We start from the raw sequence: 27,167 nt of genomic DNA on the forward strand, positions 1-27,167 counted from the left end.
CACTTTCCCCCTTCATGGCTGATTCTCCATATTTTCCAAATAAAATATTCAAAAATCAACCTCAAGGGCTTTGTAGTGTCGAGGTGTTATGAGCTGTCCTTTTTTATAACGTAAGCTTGCCTTCAGTGGTGGATTAATGCATAGGCAAAGTAGGCACTTGCCTATGGCGGCAAATTGAGAGGATGGCAAATTTGCCTATGCGTTAATCCACCACTTGCACTTGGGGAGCAGGGGAAAGTTAAACCTACTTTGAAAACTTTTTAAACCGCTGCTGTGCAAAGGCGGTGAGAGCTCCTAGTGGCTCCGCCTGCCTCCCAAATCATGACAGGTTGTTGGGCTGTCTACGTATGTGCATGTGGTGGGATGCTGGCGGAGATGGTGGTGAGAGCTCCTCCCATAGGCCCACCTGCCTCCCAAATGACAGGTAAGGTTTTGGGGCCTCTGAGCACAAACACGCGAGGCCCGAAATGGGCTGAAAACATTTTAAAAGTAGATTTTCTCTCCCCACCAAGCCCTTTACTGGTAAAGGGGAACCCTTGCTGGGGTGGCAAATCTCTGGTTGCCAATGGGCAGCAAATAGCTTAATCCGCCCCTGCTTGCCTTTTTGAGCCAGATAATGATGCAGACAGAAATACTGCTTTGAAACAGAGGCCCTAACTATTTTAATGAGAATCAGTGCCAATCAAATCCAACATATCCCAATCAAATCCCCCACAATTGTATTGTCATCTAAGCTATCTTGTCATCTAAGTGCTGATGTACTTGATTTGTACAGAGAAGGTATGATTTACTTGCACAGACCCTCTTCTTCAGCAGACAATGTGATTAAGAAGAATAGGCTTTTATTTCATCCAGAATCAGGGAGTAAGATATGTTTCTACACGGTAGCTGTTCAAGGTTTTCTTGTTCAAGACTTCATTCCAAATGGCTTCAGAAAATCACTGCTCTGGTTGTTGTACAAATAAATCGAAGTTCCCACCTGAAAGAAAGGTGAATATTCTAGGTTTCTATGTGTCAGCTCAGCCAGCTGTTCACCGTCTGTTCCCTGAGTGATCCATTTTTTGATTGCGCCTCAGAGTGTCAAGGGGAGGGGGTTTCTGGTCACCCTGGTCCTCCTTGAGTACCCTGGCTGCTCCTCTCCTGGGAGTACACACTACTCTCCCATTCAGCCTCTTCATCCCCGGCCAACTCCTTCTTTTAAAGCCCCTGGGATGCCATGCATCCCTATTCCTCACTAATTGGGCCTCCGCCCAGCTTCATTAGTTCCAATTTACTTCCCCTTTGGCCACCTTTTGGTAAGGAAGGCTTGGCTTCCATCTCAGCCCCTCTCTCCGCCCTCCTCCCTTCCTGAGGTGCTTCTCCCATATCATCAGAGGGCACCATGGACTGGGCCATCCCTCTGCTGCTCACCTCATGGGGAGCCGGCATGCAGGCAGGGCTACTGGCTGCCTCCGCCACCAGCCCCTGCACTAGCTCCTCCACTGCAGCCTTGCCTAGCCACCCGTTGCCAGTTCCTGCATCCTCCTCCACCAAGCATCGGGCGGCAACTGCCACAGCAGTAAGACCAGTAGGTCTGCCTGCCGAACATTATGGTTGCCTGCTAGTGTGCTGGATGGTTCCTGATAATTTGTGCCTTCAAATGGGAAAAAAAGCTAGCTTCATGAACCTCAAAGGTTGGGTAGATAGGTTTATTGGTAGAAAACCAAGCATCTCTCTCTCTCTCTCTCTCTCTCTCTCTCTCTCTCTCTCTCTCTCTCACACACACACACACACACACACACACACACGGACAGAGCTACTGGTGTTCAAATGTTTTGCAAGATAAAGGGGCCCACCAGAGGTGTGCCTGCCAAAGGGGCATCTGGTATGGGAAGCTGCCCCCCCCCCACACACTATTATTAGCAGGGCTTGGGGCTATCTCTCATCCCTCAGTGCATTTGCATTGAGCCCTTTGAAGTCTGGGTGAAGTCCATATTACAATGTGAAAGAAACAACAAAGTTCACAAAAGAAGCCAATTGCTCTGCAAACTTGCAGGAGCAATTGCTTAGGTTTATTTACATCTTCCAAGTGGCTAATCATCTACTTATCTACTTTACCTTGGGTAAATAGACCCACAGACTCCTGCTGACCATTTCTGGCGCTCTCTCTCTCTCTCTCTCTCTCTCTCTGTAAACCTGGGGGATTCTCTTAATATTTCATCTGAAGCTTGCTCCCACATTTCTTCTTAACATTATTTGTTTTGTTTTAAGAACTGATGACCCTCCCCTCCACTCTCCCCCACCCCCATGTGCTTCTGCAACAGTGTCCAGAAGAGTTTACAGAACATCCACCACGAAGTGTCAAATACTCGCAGGGGAGCATTTTATTCCTTTTGCTTTGGTTAGAAAGTGGTATCACTTGAATATGTTCTAAATAATAACAATGCTGGCATTATTCAATAGCATATAATTCAGTAACATATATTTCATTGTTACTCAGGCTCTTGATTACCACTGGATATACCTCCCCCCCAGCCAGCCCCCCCCAACTTGTGTCCCCATTCTGGCAATGAAATGTTGGCAACCCTACTTGCCACCCTCCCTGCTGCTCCCCACCACCAAAATCTACCTCTGAGAAGCAGGGAAGCCCCACTCCATTTATCTCTGGAGGGGCCTCTCTGCTTCCCAGTGACCCCTCAAGCCAGATGGGAATGGCGAGAGCATGTATATGCTCTGCATTCCCATGAGGCTCCAGGGAGGAACTGAACAAGTGGGCAGTAGATAGCAGCCTGCAAGAGCAGCTGCCTTAGTAAGCAAAGAATTCCTTACTTTTGCCACCCACGGGGCAGATGCACATTCTGATGGTTGGGGGGTCGGGAGCAGGGGGGCAGACAGTGTTATTGGCTACACCAGTTATATGGGCACCTCCCCACACACTTCTCTGTCTTTCCACAACCCCATTGCATCCATGGTTTGGCACCAAGCTTGAGAGCGTGAGCAGTGTTATTTGAAACTAGTGGGAAGTGCAGCCTCTTGTGCCCTGAAGACCCCCTAGTGGTGAGACAGTTTTGCACGCCAATAACCGTTATTTGTAGGGGCTTGGTTGCATGCAGCCTGAGCCTCTCCTCTTTGGCTCAGTATTCTGATTTACAGGAAGGACTGCCTCTCTTCTCTACCAATGCTGCCGATGCAAGACTAAACAAAGTGCCACCTTGTTGTCTTTTTGGCAAATACCAGATTGCCAGATGCTTCTATGGGCCTTGCCCAGAGGTAGCTATACACTCTGAAAGTAAGACTAATTTTTAAAAAATCCTAACCCTCCCCGCCCCCGGGATTACTAATAAGCTACCAGTGTTTTCCCTAAATTACAGTGTCTCCTTTCTGCCCATCATTTGGAGATTCCAACCACACTGCTGAGCTTTGCCTACATTTCTTCACTGGTACACTGTATGACTGGAACCATCAAGACTTGCCACATGGGAATACACCTTGACTGGTCACCTATATTCACCTCAAGGTCCTCTAATTGACTATGTTTATTCAGGTGCCTTTGGGGAATTGCTGTGGGTGGAATTTTTCAGAAAATGGCATAGATGCTATCTGCAATCAGAACATGAAAGTCTGCAGGAAATCTGACCATATCAGCTTATTTTATCTTAATTGCTTTACACAGAACAGAACAGAAAATGCTTGAAATTAGTTTAATTAGTATTATGAACTTTAGTTCTTAATGTGCGCACTGGCAGATAATTATACAGAACACACAGTGCATGAAGCCTCAAATTTAAGAGAAAAATATTCCACTGGAAGCTATCCTTTTTGGCCATTGAAATGGTAGTTTGGATGATTTGGGCTTTGAGGTTTGTGCATTAGGTGCTGGACTGATATTGTTGCTAGGAGGTAGAAACAGGAGGCAGGGCATTTGGGGATAGGGGCAAGAGGGCAATCGCTCCAGGCCCCACACATGGTGGGGGCATCAAGTGTGTTTCAGCTTTTGAAATGCCCAGATTGTAGGGATGTGCGGTTCGGTTCGGATCCGGACCGGTTCGTCCGAACCGGTCCGGATCCGGCGGCTCGATCCCGGACCGAATCGGGCCCTCCCGGGGACCGAGCCGGACCGAATTCGAGCCGGTTCGGTACCGAACCGGCTCGGGTTTCCCGAACCGGTTCGGGAATGAAATTGAGTCTCACTCAGTGTCTCTTTAAAGTGTGTCCTCCATTTTGTGTCTCCTTCCCGAAACTTTTGCTCCTCCTTGCATCCATTTTGTGATGCTATTTCCAGGCATTGTATTGGCTGCGCTATTGATCCTTGATTGGCCAGAATGAGTCCTTTTGTCTGGTAGGCTGCTTGGCTGTTGCACTGTTGAGAGCTGGCACCCTGTTGGCCGTGGGGGGAGTGCAAAGGTGGGGGCTCCCAAAGGAGGGAATTTCAAACCTATATAAACCCAAGCCTCTTCTCTGGAAACTTCTCTTGGCTGCAGTTGTGGGATCATCTCTAAGACCTGCTTGCCCTTTGCTGGCTGCTCTGGTGTCTCTGTGAGTCCTGACTGTGTCCTGTGTCTCTCTGTGTGTGCTCTGTCTAATCCTTTGTCCACCTGCCCTTTGTGACTCTCTGTGTGTCTCCTCTCTCTGTCTGTCTCTTGTCTGTATACTGTGTGTTACTTCACTTTACTTTCTTCTTAATTTCCCCCAATTTTCCCTGTTCCTTGTCTGTCTGCTTTTCTCCCCCCTCCCCCCCTTTCCCTTCTCATCCTTTGGGCCTACCCTCCCCCTCCCCCACTCCCACCCACTGCATCCTCATTGCTTTAAATCTTCTTCCATTAATTATTGCTCTTTGTCCTGCCTTGTTGTTGTCCAACTTTTTGATTTTCACATTGCATTCCATTGGTTTCAGTTATATATTGCTTGCTGGTTCTGCTTAAATTGTACCATTTTGTTTGTTTCTGCTGACTGCTGCTGCCCTGCGAGTTGGTTCCCTGAATCCCTCCCCCCCACCCCCAGAGGATTCTGTTGTTGTTTCTTGTTGTCCCATATAATCAGTTTTGGTTCCCTGCTCCAAACTTGCCCCTCCAAGTCCAACCACACCCCACCCCAACCCCACCCCATCCAGCCTTCTCCCAAGTTTGCTGCTGCCAAACCGAGTCCAGTTTTCTTTGCTTGGTTCCACTTATTCATTTGCTATTATTAATTTGCAGCAATTGTGGTTTCATTGTCTCTGTTCACTTAGTGGCCCCCCTCAGAGTCTGTGTTTGGTTCCCCCTCCCCACACCCCCACACCCAAGTTTTTTCTGCTGGTTATAGTCTTTCTTTTAATTTTTTTTTTAAACTTCTGGCTTGTGTTCTCTTGATATATATTGCTTTATATATTTTGCTACCCTCCTCCTCCTCCTCCCCCCCTGCCTGCCCCCCCACCCTCCCTCCTCCCAGACCCTACCCTAGCCCAGGCCCAGCTCCTCCCCCAACCACCCCATCCAGCCTAATCGCTGCTGCTGCCCGAGTTGTTCCAGTTTCTCCTTTGCTGTTTGTTGTTGCCCCCTCCCCTTCCCCCCAACACTCCTCTGCCACACACTAGCCCCCAACCACACACACCCTCTCTGCTCCCCCCACCCCACCTCTTTTTCTCCTTGCCCTGCCCTGACTCTCTCCACTCACCCCAGGCCCCCTGCCACACACTAGCCCCCAACCACACACACCCTCTCTGCTCCCCCCACCCCACCTCTTTTCCTCCTTGCCCCTGACTCTCTCCACTTACCCCAGGCCCCCTGCCACACACTAGCCCCAACCACACACACCCTCTCTGCTCCCCCCACCCCACCTCTTTTTCTCCTTGCCCCCGACTCTCTCCACTTACCCCAGGCCCCCTGCCACACACTAGCCCCCAACCACACACAGCCTCTCTGCTCCCCCCACCCCACCTCTTTTCCTCCTTGCCCCCGACTCTCTCCACTTACCCCAGGCCCCCTGCCACACACTAGCCCCAACCACACACACCCTCTCTGCTCCCCCCACCCCACCTCTTTTTCTCCTTGCCCCCGACTCTCTCCACTTACCCCAGGCCCCCTGCCACACACTAGCCCCCAACCACACACACCCTCTCTGCTCCCCCCACCCCACCTCTTTTTCTCCTTGCCCCCGACTCTCTCCACTTACCCCAGGCCCCCTGCCACACACTAGCCCCCAACCACACACAGCCTCTCTGCTCCCCCCACCCCACCTCTTTTCCTCCTTGCCCCCGACTCTCTCCACTTACCCCAGGCCCCCTGCCACACACTAGCCCCAACCACACACACCCTCTCTGCTCCCCCCACCCCACCTCTTTTTCTCCTTGCCCCCGACTCTCTCCACTTACCCCAGGCCCCCTGCCACACACTAGCCCCAAACCACACACACCCTCTCTGCTCCCCCCACCCCACCTCTTTTTCTCCTTGCCCCCGACTCTCTCCACTTACCCCAGGCCCCCTGCCACACACTAGCCCCCAACCACACACACCCTCTCTGCTCCCCCCACCCCACCTCTTTTCCTCCTTGCCCCTGACTCTCTCCACTTACCCCAGGCCCCCTGCCACACACTAGCCCCCAACCACACACACCCTCTCTGCTCCCCCCACCTCTTTGGACCGCTGCTACTGCTGTGTCCTCCCCCCACACCTGAATCCCCCCTCCCTGCTGCGCTGCGCTTCTCCTCTCTCCTCTTTCTCTCTATCATCTCTCTTTCTCCTCTCTCTCTCTTTCTTTTCTCTCTCTCTCCTCTCTTTCTCTTTGTCCCTGCCCCCCCTCTCTTTTCTCTCTCTCTTAGTCTTTTCTCTCTCTGCTCCCCTTCACTTTCCACCTCCTCTCCCACAGCTGCAGCCGCACACAGTAGCCTACCCACCTGGCGGCTGCCATCGGTTTTTTTTTTTCTTTTTATAGTTTTTGGTTGATTTTGTCTCTGCTTGGGGGTGAGTTGAGCGACACAAATAGTGTTGTCTCCTCACTTCTGCCCCTCCATCGTTGTTGAACTACCCCGGTTGCCTGAGTGCCTCGTGCGGCCGCCCTGCTGTGTCTCAGCCCAGGGTGGCTGGCTGGCGGCGGCGAATCCGTGACCAGCAGTGAGTGGCAGGAGAAGGACCGGAAGAAGAGGGGTTAGTGCGTGTGCGATTGTGCACCTTTTGTTGCCCCTTTCTCTCCCTAGCTGGCGGTTTTAAATAGGGACACCCCTATTCTGAAATGCATTTGGGTGTGGGGAGGAGGGAGGGAACCTTGGAGAGGAGATGTACTGTTGTAAAACTTGTGTCTTCATGCCCATGCCCAGTAAAGAAATTGCTGCTGTGTGTTGCGTTGCATTGCATGCGTCTTGCAGGTGGTTTTTGAACAGGTGCCTTCCAGAGTGCTTCCTTGCCTCTGGGGCAGTCTGAGTGGGGTCCAGGGTTCTGATGCGATGCTGCCACTACATGCTGGGCCCATGCCATGCCAGAGTGCTTCCTTGCCTCTGGGGCAGTCTGAGTGGGGTCCTGGCTGGGCTCTGATGCTGCCACTACATGCTGGGCCCATGCCATGCCAGAGTGCTTCCTTGCCTCTGGGGCAGTCTGAGTGGGGTCCTGGCTGGGCTCTGATGCTGCCACTACATGCTGGGCCAATACACACGTATGATGATGATCATGATGTTCAATCCATGAGGCTGCCATCAAGTGTTTGCTGCTGCTTGCTTGCCATGGCATTGGGCAGGCAGAGTCACAGAGTGGGTGGGTTCAACCTCTGTGTTGGTGTGACTGGGTTCTGGTTTTGGTTGTGTGCAATTTAGAGTCACTAAATAGGCTGCATTGAGTTTGATGCTCCCCCCACAGGAGCATTACTTGAGAACCACCCCCCAGAACCCACACTTTGTGTTCCAGTTCACTAAATAAGGGTTTCCTCCTTTGATCTGCAGGTTCCCAAGCGTTGACTGCATCCCTCCCCCACCCCCGGTAGGTGCTGTGCCCTCCCCCCATCCACTCCCCCCCCCAAAAAAGCTAAAAACTTGCCACCCACACCACAACTACTCCACCCAACTGCCCGTGCCACCCTCCCACACCGGGGTTCCACCCTTTAACCCCCTATTTTTCTAAAAAAAACCCCTCCCAGACCCATCTCCCCAATTGGCTTGGTGGTTGACTCCCAAATTCAAAAAGGACACCCTCCCCCTCACTTCGATTGGCTTCCCCCCCCATATCAAAAAGTCTTCCTTTCCCCCCAATTGGCTTCCTTTTTTGAAAACAAACTTCCCCCCCGCCGCCTCCAAATCAGATGCCTTTTTTTTGGCCCCTAAGCCCCTCCAAATTATTTTTTTGACCCTGTCTGGCCTTCCTCCTAAAGTCTCCCTCCTTCTGACCTAGCAGCATGTCTGAGCGCCGTGTGGCGGGCAGGGCTCGCTCAAGGCTGGCAGGCAGAGGTGGGAGAGGCCAGGTGCGGGGTGCGCCTGCGGCACGGGGAGGGAGAGGACGCGGGGAGCCTGAGGACACCCCAGTTCTCCCCATTGGAGAATTCTTTGCTCCGGCCCCATCTTTGGTGCGCAGGATTCAGTTCCCCACGCCTGCTGCCGCCAATCGCGGCAGAGGCAGAGGCACTGTTAGGGCTGTGGCGGGTCCCTCCTCGCCGGCGGCACCAGGTGCTGCTGAGCTACCGCCAGTTGTTGAGGTGGAGGAGACTGTGGAGTTGGAAGAGCAGGTAGAGGGCGGTGAGGACCGTGCGGCTGGCAGCGATGCAGCCAGGTTCTCCCTCCCTCTGGGGCCCCTTCCCCCTATCCTTTCGCCGCTCAGTGGGGCCCCCCCTCGTGAAGCCCGACACTCTGGTGGGGAGCGGTCTGGCGAGGTGGTGGAGGAGAGGCCTGCCTCTCCGATGCCAGTTGAGCCGGGCCCTTCCTCCGCTGTGGAGGGCGGAAGGGGCGGGTTGGGTGGCAGCAGTGGGCAGGCAGCGGCGGCCGCCCCCCCCCCCTAGGACTGCAGCCACCCTGCGAGAAACGGCCTAGGACGGCGCCCAGGGCGCAGGAGGCCAAGGGCAGTGGTGCATGGGTGCATTTTGAGGTCCCTCAAGATGACCCATTCCACGCCCGCTGTGTCCACTGCAGGATGCTTGTCAGCCGTGGAAGGGACCCTGCGCACCTGGGTACGACGCCTATGTGGAGACACCTAGAGCGTCACCACCCAGGTCTCAGGGGACAGGCTGGCAGCGCTAGTGCGCCTTGTGCATCTGCCACTAGGGCGGGCAGCGGCAGTGTGCCAGCCAGCAGGCAGGCTACACTGCCCGTCCAGCGGTGGACGCAGTCCTCGGGCAGCCAGCGTATTGTTCACGTGGACCATCATCACCTCACCCGCCTCATAGGGGAGATGATTTCCACCGATGACCAGCCGTTTCAGGTGGTCGAGAACAACGGCTTCCGCCGTATTCTCCAATACCTGGCTCCCGAATACGTCATCCCCTCAAGGACGACGTTCAGCCGGAACGTGGTCCCCTCCCTGTACCGCCGGTGCAGGGAGCTCGTGTCGGCCGAGCTGCGTGCAGCTCCGGCCGGGACAAGCGTGCATTTCACGACTGACCTCTGGACCAGTGTCAGTGGGATGCACGCTTCTTTCCTGGCCCTCACTGCCCACTGGTGGGGACCGGAGAGTGAGGGGACCTCCGCGGGCGATGCTTCCGGGTCCGGCGCGGCTCCCGATGCACTACGGCACAGGTGGGCCGTCCTGCACGTGGAGACGATGGACACGAGGCACACCGCGGAGGAGGTGGCGGCCGTACTCGACCGCCAGATAGAGGAGTGGATTGGCGGGTGTCCACACCTCTCCCGCGGCTTCATTGTCACCGACAATGGAGCCAACGTTACCGCCGCTGTCGAGACAGTCATGGACTGTGTGAACATACGGTGTATGGCACACACGCTCCATCTGACCGTCAGGGACGCCCTTGGCCTTAAGGAGCTGAGGGCGTCCCAGGAGAAGGGGGCCCGCCCCATCGCAGGTGCTGTTGCTGCCACGGCTACGCTTGTGGATAAGTCCCGCAAGCTGGCCGCCCACTTCCACCGCAGCGAGAAGTCCAGGAGACTGCTTCGCCAGAAGCAGGATGACCTTGGCCTTCCTCGCCATCTCATCCCTACGGATGTGGAGACGCGGTGGAACTCCACCTTCCTCCTGTTCCAGCGCCTGTTGGAGCAGGAGAGAGCCCTTGTCGCCCTGGCGAGGGACGAGTCCTTGGATGTCTGCGACTTCTCGAACGCAGAGTGGAAGCAGATGTCCGAGGCGGTGTCGGCACTCGAGCCCTTCCAGCTTGCCACGAAGGGCTTGTGTGGCGACACCACTCCCTTGAGCCAGGCGCTGCCCACAGCTGTTGGTCTCGAGAAGCTGATGGGTGGACTCCATATCTCTCTGACCACGCCAGAGGGTCGTGCTCTGGCTGGGAGGCTGAGGTCTGGGGTTGACAAGCGGCTCGTTGATGTGCTGGGAGACAGGGAGGAGTATGTCCTCGCTTGTCTCTGTCACCCAGCCCTCAAGGGCAATGCCGTGAGTGCCGACGACTTGCCCAGGTGGAAGGGCATCCTGGTCGAGAAGGTTAGGGAGGAGGAGGCCGCTAGGGCCCGCAGAGACCAGGGTGTTGGTAGTGGTGCGGGGGCAGCCCTCGCGGCCCAACCCGCACCCAGCAGCAGCATGGGCGGCCAGCCGGCGTCAGCTTCCCCTTCCCCTCCCTCTTCCCAGTCCAGCAGCGCGGCATCCCAGGCGGCGCCATCGCAGCAGCCATTTGCTACCGACTCGAGATCCGCCCAGTGGTTTCAGCGGTTCTGCTATGGCGCCATGCCTGGTATGCGGGAGGCTCGACCTGCCAGGCCCCCCTCCAGTGCTGAGCAATGCGTTGCGCAGTACTTGGAGGAGCCTGTGGAGGGAGACGGCGTGGACTGCGCACAGTTCTGGGTGAGCCGCCGCCAAGTCTGGCCGGACCTGGCGGTGGTGGCTGTGCGCCTCCTCTCCTGCCCCCCAACCAGTGTCCAGAGCGAGCGGGTGTTTTCACGTGCCGGGGACGTGGTGACACCCTCTCGCTCCCGCTTGGACCCTGGTCTGGTGGAGCAGCTGGTCTTCCTTAAGGTGAACCTCCCCCTGTTGGGCTACCCCAAGCTGCAGTTTGAGACGGGCGAGTGATTACCGTGGGTTGCCCCATGGTTGGTCACCTGCCTGGCTCGAACTCTGTGCTTATCCCTACCCTCCCCCCTTCCACCTCTAGCTGAGCTGACGTGACAGATGCTGAGCCGTGCCAGCCAGTCGCAGCGTGTAGTGTGCCCACACAGAGATGCAGTTGTAGTAGTAGTTGTAGTGCTGCGACTGGCCAGATGTTTACAATGCCCACGCCCACCTAAAAAGAAACCCAATGCTGACCAGCACAGGCCCTTTATCTATCCACCTGTCAGCATTTGGGGACCTGGCGTGGGCACGGCACACCCCCCCAAAGTAGCACAGCCCACGGAGTACTAGACTTAGCGGCAGCGGCGGGTATACGTTCAAAAATGCAGTGTAGATATGTAAATACTGTATGTAAATAAACATGTAAATAATTTTTTCTTTAAAAACCCCATGTCAAAATCAAGCCTCAAAATTATGCAAAAGAAAGAAAAAAAGGTGACAAAGGGAGAACAAAATGATGAATGCCAAATGAATTGATTTTATTGAAAATGTCACCAGAAATCATGTGTGGGGGGCTTGGTTTACATGGAGAAGATGATTGGGTGATTTTTTGAAATGAAACGAATGAATTATTATCATCTTATGTTCATCTTGATTGTGGTCACTGTTGATGTTGGCTGATGGCAAAAAACCCAAAACCATCAGAATAGCAATGAACTGGCTGCCAACACAACATATTGATTGATAACTGTGCAGGGGGGGAATTGGGTCTGTGTGTGTGTGTGTGGTGCAGGCTCAGTCTGTCTCTTCCTGTTGTGTGTCTGTCTGTCTGTCTGTCTGTGTGAATGGATGCCTAGCACTGTCTCTGTGTGTGGATGCTTTCTGTGTGTAGTGTGGTGTGTGTCTGTCTACATGTTTTTTTTCCTCCCCCCCATGCCTCCCTCCATCCTTCCCCTCTCATCCTCTCCCCTTCCTCTTCACCACCTTCCATCCTCCCTCCCTTCCAGCCCACCACCGCCTCACCTGCCCCCAACCCCGGTCTGGCAGATGATGAGAGTCTGGTCTCTCCCACCGAAGCACACACGTGAGCACGTGTGTGCACAAATATGTGGCTGACCAACTCTGAGCCGGACCCTCCCCCCTTCAATCCCCTCTACATCCCTCTCCCCCTCCCCTTTCCTCCCCCCTGCCTCCCAGCCTCCCTCCCTGCCTCCCTCCCCCCTCCTAGCTAGCAGCGCACACATACACACACAAAACACCTGTGGTGGCAAACACCACCAGCACACATGCACTCACACTGGTGCCACCACCTCTGCCTTGGGCCTCTGTGTCCTTGAGCAGATATGTGGTGGTGGACCAGAGAAGCATTTCTTTCCAGCAAGGCAAAAGGCATGCACTCACTGCACACACACACACACACACACACACACACGAAGAGGTGAAGACGAGAAGAGGCAACTTCTAGAACCAGCAGCAGCAGGTGAGTGTCGTGTAATTGTGTTGCTTCCCAAGGCCACTGCCCATGCTCAATGCTCAGTCTGCTGAAACTAAAGAACTAGCTACAATCACCCTTCCTCACATGCAGCTCAGCTCAGCTCAGCTCAGCTGCACAGCACACTGACTAACTAGACACTACAGCTGGTGGTAGAAAAAACAGAAGTCTAGATTCTAGAAGATGTCCTGGTGGATTTTAAACTTTCAAATCTGTGCTAGGATTGCCTCGCCCGCCTCCTCCTCCTCCTCCTCCTCCTCCTGCCTGTAATTGTGCCCTCTCCCCTTGCAGTTGCGCCGTCGTGATGGGTTGGTGATGTGCGTGCGCCGTCTACTTGTTAGCTCTCTCCTCCTCATGTTGGCTGGGCTTGCCAGGCACTGGCTGGCAGCAGCTGTTGGCTGTGTGCTAGGCTCAGGCTGTGGCGCGCGTGACTGGACTGGGAATGTTATTGTAGCGGCAACACTGGTTGTGGTGGTAGCAGTAGTAGCTGTTGTTGTTGCTGGGCTGGTGGCTGCTGGCCTGTGCTGACTCTGCGCACTTGGTCTGGTCTGGTCTGGTCATTGGGATGCAGATGTAGGGTGTGTGTGCATCATCCATGGGGAGCATCAGAGCAGAGCAGAGCAGGTTGGCTGGCTTCTGTCTGTCGGGCCTAGTCAGTGGCAGGCACTGAGTGAGGCGGTGGTTCCTTTGGGCATCACGTCACCCATCATGCAGAGCGGCAGGTCTGCTGCTCTGCTGCTCCGCCTCCTGCTTCTTCTCTGTGTGTGCTGCTCTTGTGCTTAGTGTGCTGCTCCGCTGCTGCTGCTGTGCTGGCAGGCAGCACAGCAGTGGCCTTTTTGTTAGATCAGAGAGTGGGTGTTGTCTCTCTGAGTGTCCTCCTCTTACTTGCTTGGATAGGAGTGGTGGTAGTAGGTAGGCATTAAGATGGACTGACTAGGTGTTACGTGTTAGGGCGCCCAGAGAGAGGCGCCAAAAAGATGGGGTGGCAATTGTTGGGTTGCTCCTAGTATTATTGGTGAATTTCTGAAGAAAATTTTTTTTTTCCATTGGCTAGAATGGGGGTTCGGGGCTGCCCCAGACCCACCTCTGTGGGGTGGCAGCACCGCCAAAGTGGGTCCGGGGCCATGGCAAAAATGCCCTCAGTCCCTCCCAGCAATCCCCGTAGAGATAGGAGTGATGGTTCTGTTGTTTTTCTGAGGTGTTCTGAGTGAGTGTGGATTCTGTGATAGCAAATGAGAGTGGATTCATGGTGTCTCATTGGAAATCTCATAAGCTATCATAGAATCTACACTCAGAATACCTCAGAAAAACAACAGAACCATCACTCCTATCTCTACGGGGATTGCTGGGAGGGACTGAGGGCATTTTTGCCATGGCCCCGGACCCACTTTGGCGGTGCTGCCACCCCACAGAGGTGGGTCTGGGGCAGCCCCGAACCCCCATTCTAGCCAATGGAAAAAAAAATTTTCTTCAGAAATTCACCAATAATACTAGGAGCCACCAATTGCCTTGGGATTTTTGGGGTGGAGGACACCCATGGGTGGCTACCACCCACCCCAGCTTTTTTGCCCCTAAGGGCTCCACATTGTGAGTTATGGGCAAAAATTTATTTTTTGAAAAAAATTTGTAAAAAATCAGAGGAAGGTCCAATCGACTTGAAATTTGGGTGGCAGGTAGAACACAATGTCCCCTTCAAAACCAGCCACTTTTTGTGATCCGAACCGGTTCGGTTCGGATCCGAACCGGTTCGAAACCGAACCGGACCGGGGGGGTGGTCTGGCAAAACCAAAACCGAACCACCCCGGTCCGATCCGGACCCGGTTCGGACCCGAACCGAACCGGGAGAACCGGTTTTATGCACATCCCTACCAGATTGATCCTTTTCATCCAAGGCAGCAAAACTAATCAGTTAAAACAGAGAGTCCCGACCTGTGGTACTCGAGATGGTGCTGAATGACAACTCCCATCATCTGCAGCCACAATTTATTGTGGCTGGGATGATGGCTTAGCAACATCTGATGGTTAGATACCCCTTTGGATTATTACATTGAAACAGGGTGCCATGGCTGACGTACTGCACAATGTTATGCATGCGCTGGGATGCAACATTTGTACAGTTACAAAGAGCACTGTTGCACAAGTGCAAACATTGCATAAGTGGATTGTGCAACAGTACAGCCATTATATATAATGGTTGCACTGCCATGCAACTCTGTGCAATTCCTGCACAAGAGTGCAAACATTATGTCCCACTGCATGTGTAATGTTGAAGTATGTCAGCCAGCGAGAAGCAAGTGGGTGGGGGCCAGTATTCCCTCTAATTTTATTCATCTCTGTACAGAATGAGTTTTGTTCTGGGTGGCAGTATCAAGGCAGTCTGTTGGGATATGCAACCGCTGCAGCCTAACTTGAGGTATAGTTTGCATGTAATCTACTATGAAGCCAGAGGGGGCACTATAGTTTCCTCTGTATTGGTGGAGCTCGCTAGGAGTTTCTATTTTCCTTCCTGTTCCTGTTTGTTCCTGTTCCTTTGTGTATGAGTCAGCAAGTTCTGTACTGATCTCCAAGTGCCTTTGTCTCACAAGTAGTTATCTTAAAACCCTTTCACTGCTGTTTGCTCTGTACACCACGCAGACAGCACACAATATGTGCACACACACATTCAGAATGGGGTCTTCCTGTTTCAATCTGAGTGGGATAAAAAAACATGAGCACTCATGTGCATGCCTTAGTGGGTACACTGGTGGGGACCCTCCAATGTACATTGTGCCCCGAAGCCTCTCAGAGTCTTAAAAAGGACCTGCCTGGAGGATCTTGTGGAGGTCTTGTGGTAGCAAGCATGACTTGTTCCCTTAGCTAAGCAGGGTCTGCCCTGGTTGCATATGAATGGGAGACTTGATCTGTGAGCACTGTAAAATATTCCCTTCCGGGGATGGAGCCGCTCTGGGAAAAGCAGAAGGTTCCAAGTTCCCTCCCTGGCATCTCCAAGTTAGGGCTGAGAGAGATTCCTGCCTGCAACCACGGAGAAGCTGCTGCTAGTCTGTGAAGACAATACTGAGATAGATAGACCAATGGTCTGACTCAGTATATGGCAGCTTCCTATCTTCCTATGTTCCTATGTTAGAATTGGAGCCAGAGTGATTGGGCCCATTATTTGTTTGAATTGCATCACAGCAATAAGACACAGGCAGGAAGACTGCAAGAGTGACAGGGACCTTTTGTTACTTGGGGACAGTCTGACTGGAGGGTGGGTGAAGAGAAAGAGCTACAGGAAGGACCTGGAGCTTATGAGAATGGATTTAGATGAGTTCATTTTCCTTAGGGTGCTTAATTCTCATCTTCCTTGCCCATTAGACTTAGTTATCACTTCTCTAGTGTAGAATAAATTTAAGGGAAAATATGTTCTGCATTGCTGTCTGCATTTGCTGTAATGAAGCCGCAGATAAAGGTTGAACCCACCCACAAAAAGCACATCTCAAACAGATGTGTGCAAAGAGGACATTTGAAAAATCCAATGAATTGCAATATGTAGCATTTACTCTCATCTTTCAAGGGGAAGGTAAAATAGAAACCAACAGAGATAATCTTCAGATTGTCTCTCAAACCCACTAATTATAACACACAAACAGCACTCCCATCTCTCAGAGGGGAAACAGAGATGAAACAGCGGTAATCTGCAAAATGAGCCCAACTGCCACAGCCACGAAATAGCAGTTGGCTTCGGAGATGCAAACAAGCTGCCTGTGAATGTGTGCAACAAATCTTGGAAGACTGTGATTTTGAGCAGAGGAGTAGTGGAGTTCTTAACTTTTTCTATGCTGAATCTCCCTTTTGGGAGCTGGGACTGCCTCTGCAAGCAACAGTTAATGCAGAATACTGTGGCTAAGATGTTGGTTGGGACAAAATGAATGGCCCACATCACACCTATAATATACCAGTTTTACTGCCTGCCATTTGCTTATAGACTCAATCCAAAGTGTTGGCACTAGGTCTTCAAAGCCCTACATCAGGCCTGTTCAATTTAGCCCCCCACCCAGCTGTTTTTGGACTACAACTCCCCATATTCCCCAGCCACAGTAGCCAATAGCCAGGGATTATGGGAGTTGTAGGGCAACATCTTCAGGAAGGTCGAAGTTGAGCAGGCTGCCATTGTCTAACACTAACTTAAAGACTGCCTACTCTAGTACACATCTGATCAAAACCTTAGAGTGGCCTCAGATGCCCTGCTCTTTGCTCACTTCTGACTACAATAGACTTGTCAGGTACTAGAGAGGGGGCCTTTTCTGCAGTGGTGCATGCCTGTGGAACTCTCTCCCCATTGAGATTTGTTACATTCCCTCTTTTGGTGGCTGACATGATGTACAGTGATGTGGCACCAATGCAAACCACATCAGGCTACTGCAGACCTGAAAGGCAGCCCCGATGCTGCTGAGAATACATGGTTGAACAAGCAGTATCAGGCTGCCCTATGGATCTGCAGCAACCCCAGCATGGTTCACAGGACTGTTGTGCTGCTGTGCCTCATGTTGGCCACTATTTTTAAATGGTGGCCGAAGACTTTTAACTCTCTTTTAATTTTTAGATTGCAATTGTATTAGAGCAGTGAAATTTGTATCAGCTTTTGGACTGTTGCTTTCAGAAGGGTTGTTTTTTTGTTGGGGGGGGGGTATTGTGTCTTTTGACTGCTAGTTTTATATTGTGTTTAGTGGTAGTGTGTTTTTAATTTTTAAAGTACAACTGTGCCGTTGAGTCAGTGTTGACTCTGGCAACCACGGAGCCATGTGGGTTGTTTTTTTTTGTAGAATACAGGGGTTTACCATTGCCATCTTCCGCGCAGTATGAGATGATGCCTTTCAGCATCTTCCTATATCTCTGCTGCCCAATATAGGTTGTTTCCCATAGTCTGGGAAACATACCAGTGGAGATTCAAACCAGCAACCTCTTGCTCCCTAGGCAAGTTACTTCCCCGCTGCACCATTAGGTGGCTTTTAAAAATTTGTAGTATATACTTAGTAAGCCACATTGTGCCTATTAACACAGAGATCAATCAATCAATCAATCAATCAATCAAATAAATAAATAAATGTCACAGCAAAGTCTGTGCTCTATATTAGATAATGATCTTTCATTTCATATTGAAATTAAAAGCTGCAGTGTTTCCAAAAAGTCACACACCCTTATCCTCATCTGTCAACTTGCTACAGCTGAAGAGTTTTGTTTTGTGTGTGTGTTTTTGTTCTGTGAGCAATTGAGACATGATTTATGCTGATAAATATTGAAAAGGACAGCTTAAATTGTTTGGCATCTAACCTATTAATGACATCACTTTTTCCTCTCTTGAGTGGTCACCACTCAAGTCCTTATGAACATAAGCGAATAAGTACAGCCCTGCTGGATCCGGTCCAAGGCATATCTAGTTCACATTCTGTTTCACACAATGGTTCACCAGATGCCTCTGAGAAGCCCACAGGCAAGAGGTCATGGTATGCTCTCTCTCTTGCTGATGCTCCCTTGCAACTGGTATTTAAAAGGTAAAGTGTGCCGTCAAGTCGATTTCGACTCCTGGCACCCACAGAGCCCTGTGGCTTTCTTTAGAGGCATTTATTTCGAGGCTGAAGGTGACCTGTAGCCCTCAGACTAGTGAGAACTACCTTGTACAGTGATCAGCATGCATACACTAAGAAAGGGGTCTTCATGTATGTTTTGTTGAGAATTCCCTTTTCCATTGACATAATTGCCCAAAGCCCTCATGAAAAGGTGATAGGGAATGTTCATGATAGAAAGGCACTGCTTAGAAAGGCCTAGGATGTCTAATGCTTCTGAGGAAAGATGTATGTTACTTGCAAATATCCATGAAATTAATGGGCTAGGAATATCTGAAAGTGAAGAAAGGCAGGTTCTAGAATAATTTGTTCTTCTCAGTGCTCAGTTATAGGAGGAAATCCTCTTAAGTTCAGCAAGGTGACAGCTATTTATTATTTGCTGTTGTCAGGACTCACACAGATTCTGACTCAGAGGAGACCCTCTAGGAGAAGGAGAATGAGCACACCCCAACCAAGACCTCCAGCCTCAACAAAATACTCCACAACAGTGGCCCTGAGTTGCCACTTCCGCAGAGAAGTCATGGAACTCTGGAGACCTTGTGCCCCCCAGCAAAGTTCTGTCCTGTCCCTAGAACCAGGACTGGATGATCCACTGGGCACAATAGGCACAGTGCCTAGGGCCTACAAAGCTTTTGGGGACATTCAGAAATGATTTAGGCTCCAAATAACTCAAATGACTCAAAAATGGGAAAACTGCTAAATCAAACTTAATAATTTGATTTAATTGAATTACTTTAACAGCATAACAAAATATTACAATATAGAGTGTTGAATAACTGACTTGAGTTTAATAATATTAGTTCTGGCTTAAGTAAATGTACATTAAACATTAACTTTGTGTCTCTTTTTGTTAGCAAAATAATGGACTACATCTTCCAATTTCAATTTTTGCAAAAGCTCATCCTCAATTGAGGGCAGTGCAAGTGAAGATAGTAATTTCTGTCCTATGGTTGACCTAAGACAGTTCTTTATATCTTTCAGCTTTGAAAAAGAACTCTCCCTTTCACAGTTTGTTCCAAAAACGGCAAGATACATTCTAAAAGCAATGTTAACATTTGGAAAACTTTTCACCAAACTCTCTGCACCTTCTGACACAATAAGCATATCAGGGGACCTATACATTGTACACAATGCAAATATTTATCTATAGCTTGGGTTGGGGGAGCAGTTTGGTTCCAATATCAATTTAAGTAAGCAAGTTTGTTGTATTTGGGAAAGAATGAGGAGATGTAGGTTCAGTTTAAAAGCTTTATTAAAGGTAAAAATGGGGATTACAGAAGGCAAAAGGTTAGTTAGGCAAGGCAGTTCAATAATTTGACTGAGGTTCTAAATGAGAGTCTTGGTGAAGGCTTGTAGTAATTTGGCTAGAGTTCCATTTCAGAGCCTGCTTAGAAGCTTGCAATGAAAAGTGCCTGAAGAGCAGGGAGGGAATTGGAGAATGAGGTGAGGAGGCTTGAAGATAGATACCTGGGGAAGTTAGCATTACCTATCCTTTTTGGGCACATTAGGTTGTGTGATGGCCTGGAGCAAAGTGTAGGGTGGAAGTGGTGATAAAGAGCGGGGGAGCAGCAATCCTAGCTCACAGCATGCGAGAGTCTAGGATTGCAGGATTCAAACAGAGTCTGAGGTCATGGTGGCCTGGATAGGGTACTTATAGTCAGAAATGTGCCCTGAGGTGACCATTGACTCCATCAGTTAGCTATCCCACCTCCAGAGGGCAAGGGGTTGCTGTGAATTTAGTTACTTTAGCTAGGTCCTTCTGGATAAAAGACAAGAGCAAGCTATGCAAATGTGACTGTGTGAAGTGAATAGGCTATGGTTGTTTACAATCTCAAGGAACTGTGGTATCTCTAGGTGTACAGTTACATGTCTTTTATTAGTTTATGAGTGTCTCTTCCTTTATCTTTGCTAGTTAATCAATCAACTTTAATGGGATGGGAAATAGCCATTTTGGTGCTCTTTTTTTACTAAAAGGCATTCCAAATGCTTATCTCTAAGGAGGAGGATATCCTCCCAAACAATTCAGTTTGACAGGTCTACTTGCTGACTTGCCTCCAATAGAGGAGCAGGTGTTTCCTTTTTCAGTTTGTTGTCTCTTTAATCTGAAGGCATGCTGTCAAGCTCGGTCTGTTGCTTAATGACCCATTTGTGACAAAAAGCAAGATAAAAAGTTCAATGGAACTGTGATCTCATAGTCCCATGCTGGGAATGCATCTAGAGGGGTGCTACCCCAAAACATGCCTTTTTGGCAACACTATATTGGGGGCCTACAATTATGAGAATGCCTAGGGCCTACAAAAACTTTAATACAGCCCTGCCTAGAACCCCCTTCATTGTCCCCAGGACCCAAGAACGGAGGCAATGCCATGACAGAGCTAAAATCCAGCAACAGCGGTAGAAAGCTTTCCTGGCTGCTAAGAGCCTCTCTTCCAATGGGCCTACTCAACAGGAAGGAGAGGCCATCTTAGGCATCTCCTTTGAATCAGGACCAGCCTGAGCTCCAGGAACAGATGGGGCTTCTGACTCCTACACAATGCTTTTATTTACAGTCAGCCTTTGGTGGTTCAACAACTTTTTCTTGCTCATGACTTGCTAGATCTGTGTACAGACAGCCATCCCATTTTCCAAGTGAAATCCCCACATGCCAAAGTAGTTTTCAGTCGTAGCCAAGACAGAGGTTCTTCCCCCCAGCAGTGATCCCCTTAAAGAGAGGAACTACTGACGTTTTTTAAACTAACATTGAACTAACTCCTTGATCTTGCAAAGTATGAAAGATGCTGTGTGAAAGGAAAGTATGTATTTGCCTGGTTTGTAGATGTGCAACATATTATTATTTCTTTCTGTAACACTTTAAAGAAATTATGTCAGAGATAATATCTTATGTCGAAGGGCTATAGGCCACCTCCAGCCTCAAAGGCAGGATGCCTCTGAGTACCAGTTGCAGGGGAGTAACAGCAGGAGAAAGAGCATGCCCTCAAGTCCTGCCTGTAGGCTTCCAGTGGAATCTGGTGGGCCACTGTGTGAAACAGGAAGCTGGACAAGATGGGCCTTGGGCCTGATCCAGCAGGGCTGTTCTTATGTTCTTATTTTCTTAAATCTTCAACATTGCTTTTAATGAATATGTGTGAGCTGAGCACCATTGTCGTGTGTGTCCTTCCGCATCACAATAATATCTGACACTGGACATGATGTGAATGAAGTCCTCCGTGTGGCTTCATCTATGACACTGTTGCATTCCAGTTTATGGAATGATGCATAAACTTCCATCTCAGTTTATTGGATGAAGGAGGAGGAGCAGGAGGAGGAGGAAGAAAGAGAAGAAGAAACTTAGACCCCTTCCATATGACCTTGTACTTCTAATTTTCTTTGAGTAGCATGAGAAAGTTCTGCACTGCAGGAGCTCCCACACTGCTGAAGGTGACATCAAAAGGCACCCTCCCTGAAGGCAATTTTATAGTACCCATAGTAAATGCCCTTTAATGTGACCAATCTTCTGAAGGCATGTAATAGAATTTTGCCATATTTCTTGTATAATCAATCTGGAGATATTTATTTCCACTAAGAAGGGAGAAAAGTACAATGCAGTAAATTTTGGCAGAAATCCCAATGTGACAGGGAGCCCTTCGTCAACAGTAGAAGACCTCTGCTGCAGAACTTAAAAGGCAGCCCTGATGGTGTAGCAGCAGGGCTGCTGCAGAATAACTTCAAACTGTTTCTGGGCAGCAACACTGCACTCCTTTCCATTACTGCCTGGAAGCAATTTCATATTTTGCACCAGTCCCATCACTACACCTTTGGGGCTTCCCTTTTAAGTTGTGTAGCAGCCCGAGTGGGTCCCTACCATTGCTGGAGGGCTACCCTTCATGTCAGCCACAAAGCCTTAATTTCATATTCCTGAGCCTTTCCCCCACTTTCCAGCAGAAAGCTTAATAAATGAGTGTACATATGAACACAACATTTTGGAACATAACTGAGACCATCATTTGTTTCCGGTTGTATTGCAGGGATTCCCTACTGTCATTATCCAGAATATTCTACAACAAAAGCCAACATTCCAAGAGCTCTAGACCAAAGAGCAAACAATTTATGTGATTCTTACTGGCCTTTAATTAAATATTTTGACAGGCTTTATCGTTCACTTGAGTTTAAGTGGGTGTCTATAGTTCACTTGAGTTAAAGTGGGCAAGGGATTAATTTATGCTTATTTTAATAGCTGGATTCTATTGCAGTGGTAGTTGCATAAAAAAACCAAACAACACATAAATAAAATATGAATTCAAAAAATGAGTAATAATGAATATATCAGCCTAAAGCTAAGTGGTATTTCTTATCAGAGGCTATTTATGATGCGCAAATTAATTCAAATTTACATCCCTGATGCGAGGGAGTATACTTTCTTTTTAGATAGATATAAAACACATATGAGAATAGATGTTTTGGGCCAATGCAGATGTGTTGATAACAATTAACAGATATCGTTATATGAACTACTGGGGAGAGAATGTCTAACCTATAGGCAAGATGCTGGTTATTGTTAACAACACTTGTTCCAAGGATGAGATGGAAGTCCTTATTGTGTGTGTTTGTGAGTGTTTGTATTATTTGTGTTTGTCTTTTGATGTTGTGAAAACTGAATAAAAAGTATATGCAAAAAAAAAAATTACATCCCTGCATCAGTTTGGACTATTTGGCTTTGGTTCTTCCTTTATGTACTAATTTTGTTTCTTATTTTTTTGTATACATTAAGTCTTTTTACAATGACTTATTCCATATGTTATTTCTTACTTATATATTTCAGATTCGGGAGAGGTGTCTTCATGTAGATTGAATCTGCGGTGCTGGCATAGTGGCTTCCATTCTGCACAGCACTCATCACTCAAGAGTGAGGCACATGCGCTAGTTCTGTGCAACTCCAAAGCCTGTCTATGATTCTGGTGAATGCAAGAGGCTCCTACTCTGCTAAGAATTGCATCCTTGCTGTAGCAATGATTTCCCCATCATTCCCAATGATAATAGCTTCTCCGCATTCACTAGCAGCATGGATGGGCTTTGGAGTTGCATAAAACCAGAGTGCATGTCCTGCTTTTGGATTGACAAGATGCTGTACGGAATGTAAGCTTAGTTAAAGCTGCACTTTCTTGCACTTAGGGCTGGTCTGAAAGACATCTTCTGAGAACTTTTGACTTACATTGGTTAGATGGAAGCTGCCTCATAGAAGTCAGGCTTTTGGTCCATATAGCTCAGTATTGTCTTCAATGACTGACAGTAGCTTTCCAGGGTTACAGATGTGTATTTTTGAGCTCTGTTTGGACATGCCAGGGTTTGAACCTGGAAGCTTCTGCTTTGCCACTGAGCTAAAGCCTTCCCCAAAATTCTGAGAGGAAATTCTTATAAAATTGCTTCCTCAGCTTACCTTTTTTCACTGCTACCTATTTTTTAGTGATGGCTCTGCTGCTCCTGGTGGTGAGCCACCATTTTTTAACCCACATCTCTCCTCATCATAATCAACATGTAGAGGTCATTCACACAATCAAAAACCTTGTTCTACCCAAGAATGGGAGCTGTGTGTGCCCCCAACTTTCAGTTTGGAAGCAGGTTAGGAGGAAAACGTGGGTAAAAGTGATTTCATGGAAGCAAGGTAGGAGGAAAAGCTACCCAGGTTTTCCTCATACCTTTTCCACACCATCACTTTCCTACCCTACCATAACTACCACTTTCCACTACCATCACACCATCACTATCCTACCTTGCTTCCACACAAACGAAAATTGGGAGTAAAAACAGCTCTCAAACCCGGGTAGAACACAGTTTTTGACTGTGTGAATGACCTCCCTATATCATGGTGAAGAGATCTGTGTTTTTTTTTTTTTAAAGGGGCTTAACAGTAGCTGCTGGAAGATGTGCTACCAGGAGGGCTGCCTAACCTGGTAGGGCCTGTAGGGATATGGGGGCTGCCCGGCCCCCGGAAGTCCCAGGATCCTGGGACACCCCCCAAGACCCAGAGGCTTGTTTTAGCCTCCCGGTGGGGGTCTCCTCATGAGTCGCCATGGTGTGGAGCCGTGCCATGGTGACTCATGATCACCAAAATGGGGTTAGCGGAGCACTCACTCCACTAACCACATTTAAAGGGGAGGGGGACATAAGCGGGCTGACCATCAGAAACCGCATGGCTCCCAGCGGTCCCCACGACTACAGGAAAATGGGCTGGGCTTCCTTAGCCTGCTTTCCTGCAGTCGTGAGAATATTCTCATAGTGTATGGTAGGTTAGGAGCAAATAGGTCCATGATAAAATAGGGGATTTCCCTTCCTTATCGTGCCCTTCCTTATCATGTCCTCACATAATCAGACTATGTCGTCTCACATAATCAGACTATATCTTAGGGGCTGCAAGAGTGGTAGGCAAACGAGTGTGTAATGGCCATGTGATCAGCACATTCTCACATATCCATGCAGGAGACTGAAATCCTGTGGTAAAGAGTTGTCGTTCCTTAGGGAATGGAACTTAGGGTTATGAAACTGCATATATATCTAAATATATGAATCCCAAGAGACAGCTAAAGTGCTCAGGATAGGAACATGGGGATCAGCTGCTGTATACCAAGTTGGACCATTGGTCCATCTAGCTCAGTATTGCTTACACTGACTGGTAGCAGCGCTCCATGGTTTCAGGCAGGAAACTTTGCCAACCCTACCTGGAGATGCCAGGGAGCTGTCTATAATGGCTACATTTATGGATAAAGTTTACTTGCTGAGTTGAACTAAAGTAGTATGATTTTTTTTTTCACTGAATGGAAACTTTATTTTAATTATTCTACCTTAAAATGGATTGTCAGCTTAAATTCACCTACTGAGTGTTATCAACTGGACCTGGCATCTGTATTCATGCTTGAAGATGCCCATATTCATTAGTGGCTTTCTTTAGCTTAACAAACCTTGGAATTAAATGCAGCCCACAAAGCAAGCATTTATCATTCTGAGATACAACTGAGTGCTAGATCTGTTAAAGGAATGTATTGTTTCAGCCATTAGCAGTCCAATCTGATTACGGAACTCAATCTGTTTCTGGTGGGAACCACTGCAAGAACAACAACATCATTACCATCTGTGTCCTCAGCAGAGACTTCATATCTGAGCACTTAGCATTTCAAAAATCCTACAGATGTTGATAATGCATTATTCATTTAGAGACTGCCACAGCTGTGTACTTTCCAGTGCATTTTCCAAGCAATCTGTCCTCAGACTCTAATTTGAGTAGTGTGGAGTAGAGTGCAATACTGAGGCTTCTGAATAAGCTAAAGTTCAATGTGGGCCTGCATAGCTAACCAAACTCTTGGAGAACCAAAGGGTATGTCAGTATTCACTGCTGATATCCCAGGTTTAATTGATGAATAATAAACATGCCTCCTGACTTTCTGTGCAACTGGCTGTCAGCCCGACTAAATTACTCATGACTAGTCACCATGAAATTATTATAACTTGTACAAGCCATGAGTTAGTCAAGTCTAACTTGTCCTATTGATTTAAATTGGACTAACAAATTATTTAGCCAGGATCTTGGCCATTGTAGTTGTGCATCTCTGTGTATTCTACTATGTGCTAGGAATGCTGGGGAAACAATTAATTAGGTAACTGAGATCAGTGTTCTCTCTAACAGGGATTCCCAGATGTGGTTGACTACAACTCCCAGCATCCCCAGCTGCAATGGCCTTTGGCTGGGGATTCTGGGAGTTGTAGTCAACAACATCTGGGAATCCCTGTTAGAGGGAACACTGACTGAGATAGCAGTTGGATAAACAGTAAGACTGAGGTAGCTACAGCTGGATCACCTATCACCTATAGACACAGATCCTTTTCTACTGAGTCACTCCCTGGAACCACATCAGTTCCAGAACAGACTCTATCTTTCTAGTGTTCCTCTCTCTAGCCTGTCCATCCCTATCTAACACTCTGAGCTAACAGAAAGTCAGTTAAACTGCCACTCTCTGCTCCATTCTAAATCCCCTCCCTTAGGAATCCCACCTGGAGGGTAGTTCCTTGGGCTTCAAAAGCTGATTGACAGGTCTGGTGCTGCCAACCACCACAATCACAAAGCAACTTGAGCATTGTGTGTGTCTGTGTGTGACTGTGTGTGTGTGTGTGTGTGTGTGTATATATATATATTCGTTTATTGGAATGGTAATAATTCGTTCCACTTTCACTAGGTATGAAGTACTCTATGGATAGAGATGACTCTTTCGGGCAGCTTTACTGCAGTAGGGGGAAATTATTAAAAATCAGTAGATTGGCCAATCAGTTTCAATCCAATACACAGAGTCCCCCCACCCTGTCCTACATCTGTGACCAATATCAAAGTATTATGTAAGCCATTCCAAGAGATCTAAAGGGTTGGGCAGAAAAGGGGGTTGCTTTACTCTTCTTTACGAAGGCAAGGGGCAAGTACCTCCACTTGGGGTTGGAATGATGGTCTGGGAGTGGGGACTTCAGTTCCATGAGTTATTGTAATTTTCTGCCATGAGACAAGCCATGTATAGGACTTTTATGAAGTTTTTTTGAAATTCAAAAATTCATTAAAACCCAACAGATTGGCCGATCTGCTTTAAATTAAATACACAGAGCCCTCCCACCCTGTCCCATATCTGTGCTTGATATCAAAACCTATGACAAGCCATCCCAGAACTATACAAATCAGAGAATATAACCCACACAACCACATAGTCCCACACACACACCTTCAGGGCTTCATGGTGGATGGCTCTGAGTGAGGACAGGCAGGAACACAGCACACAGGAGGCAATAGCAACAGCAACATGACATCAGAGGGCATGAGAGGAGCCTCCTTTAGGCTCTCAAAACAGCCACTGCCAGGAGAAGAGGCATTGCAGCACAGAGCTCAAGCTGCATGGAGAAGTTCCCTGGCACTGGCAGACTCTGGTAAGCGCTGCTGCTGGGGCCCTCCAGGAGAGTGGGGTGGCCCAG

General features: G+C 49.0%; 1 long non-coding RNA gene across 1 annotated transcript; it reads right to left on the reverse strand.

Moving 5' to 3' along the window:
- Positions 1 to 825: 825 nt before the first annotated feature.
- On the reverse strand, positions 826 to 27,167 carry LOC128325873 (uncharacterized). The gene is made up of 2 exons (XR_008307699.1): positions 26,921 to 27,167; positions 826 to 979 (listed from the first exon to the last, which is right to left on the reverse strand). It is a non-coding gene; the product is annotated as an uncharacterized LOC128325873 (long non-coding RNA).

The sequence above is a fragment of the Hemicordylus capensis genome, chromosome 5, assembly GCF_027244095.1.
Source record: "Hemicordylus capensis ecotype Gifberg chromosome 5, rHemCap1.1.pri, whole genome shotgun sequence".
Classification (NCBI taxonomy): domain Eukaryota; kingdom Metazoa; phylum Chordata; class Lepidosauria; order Squamata; family Cordylidae; genus Hemicordylus; species Hemicordylus capensis.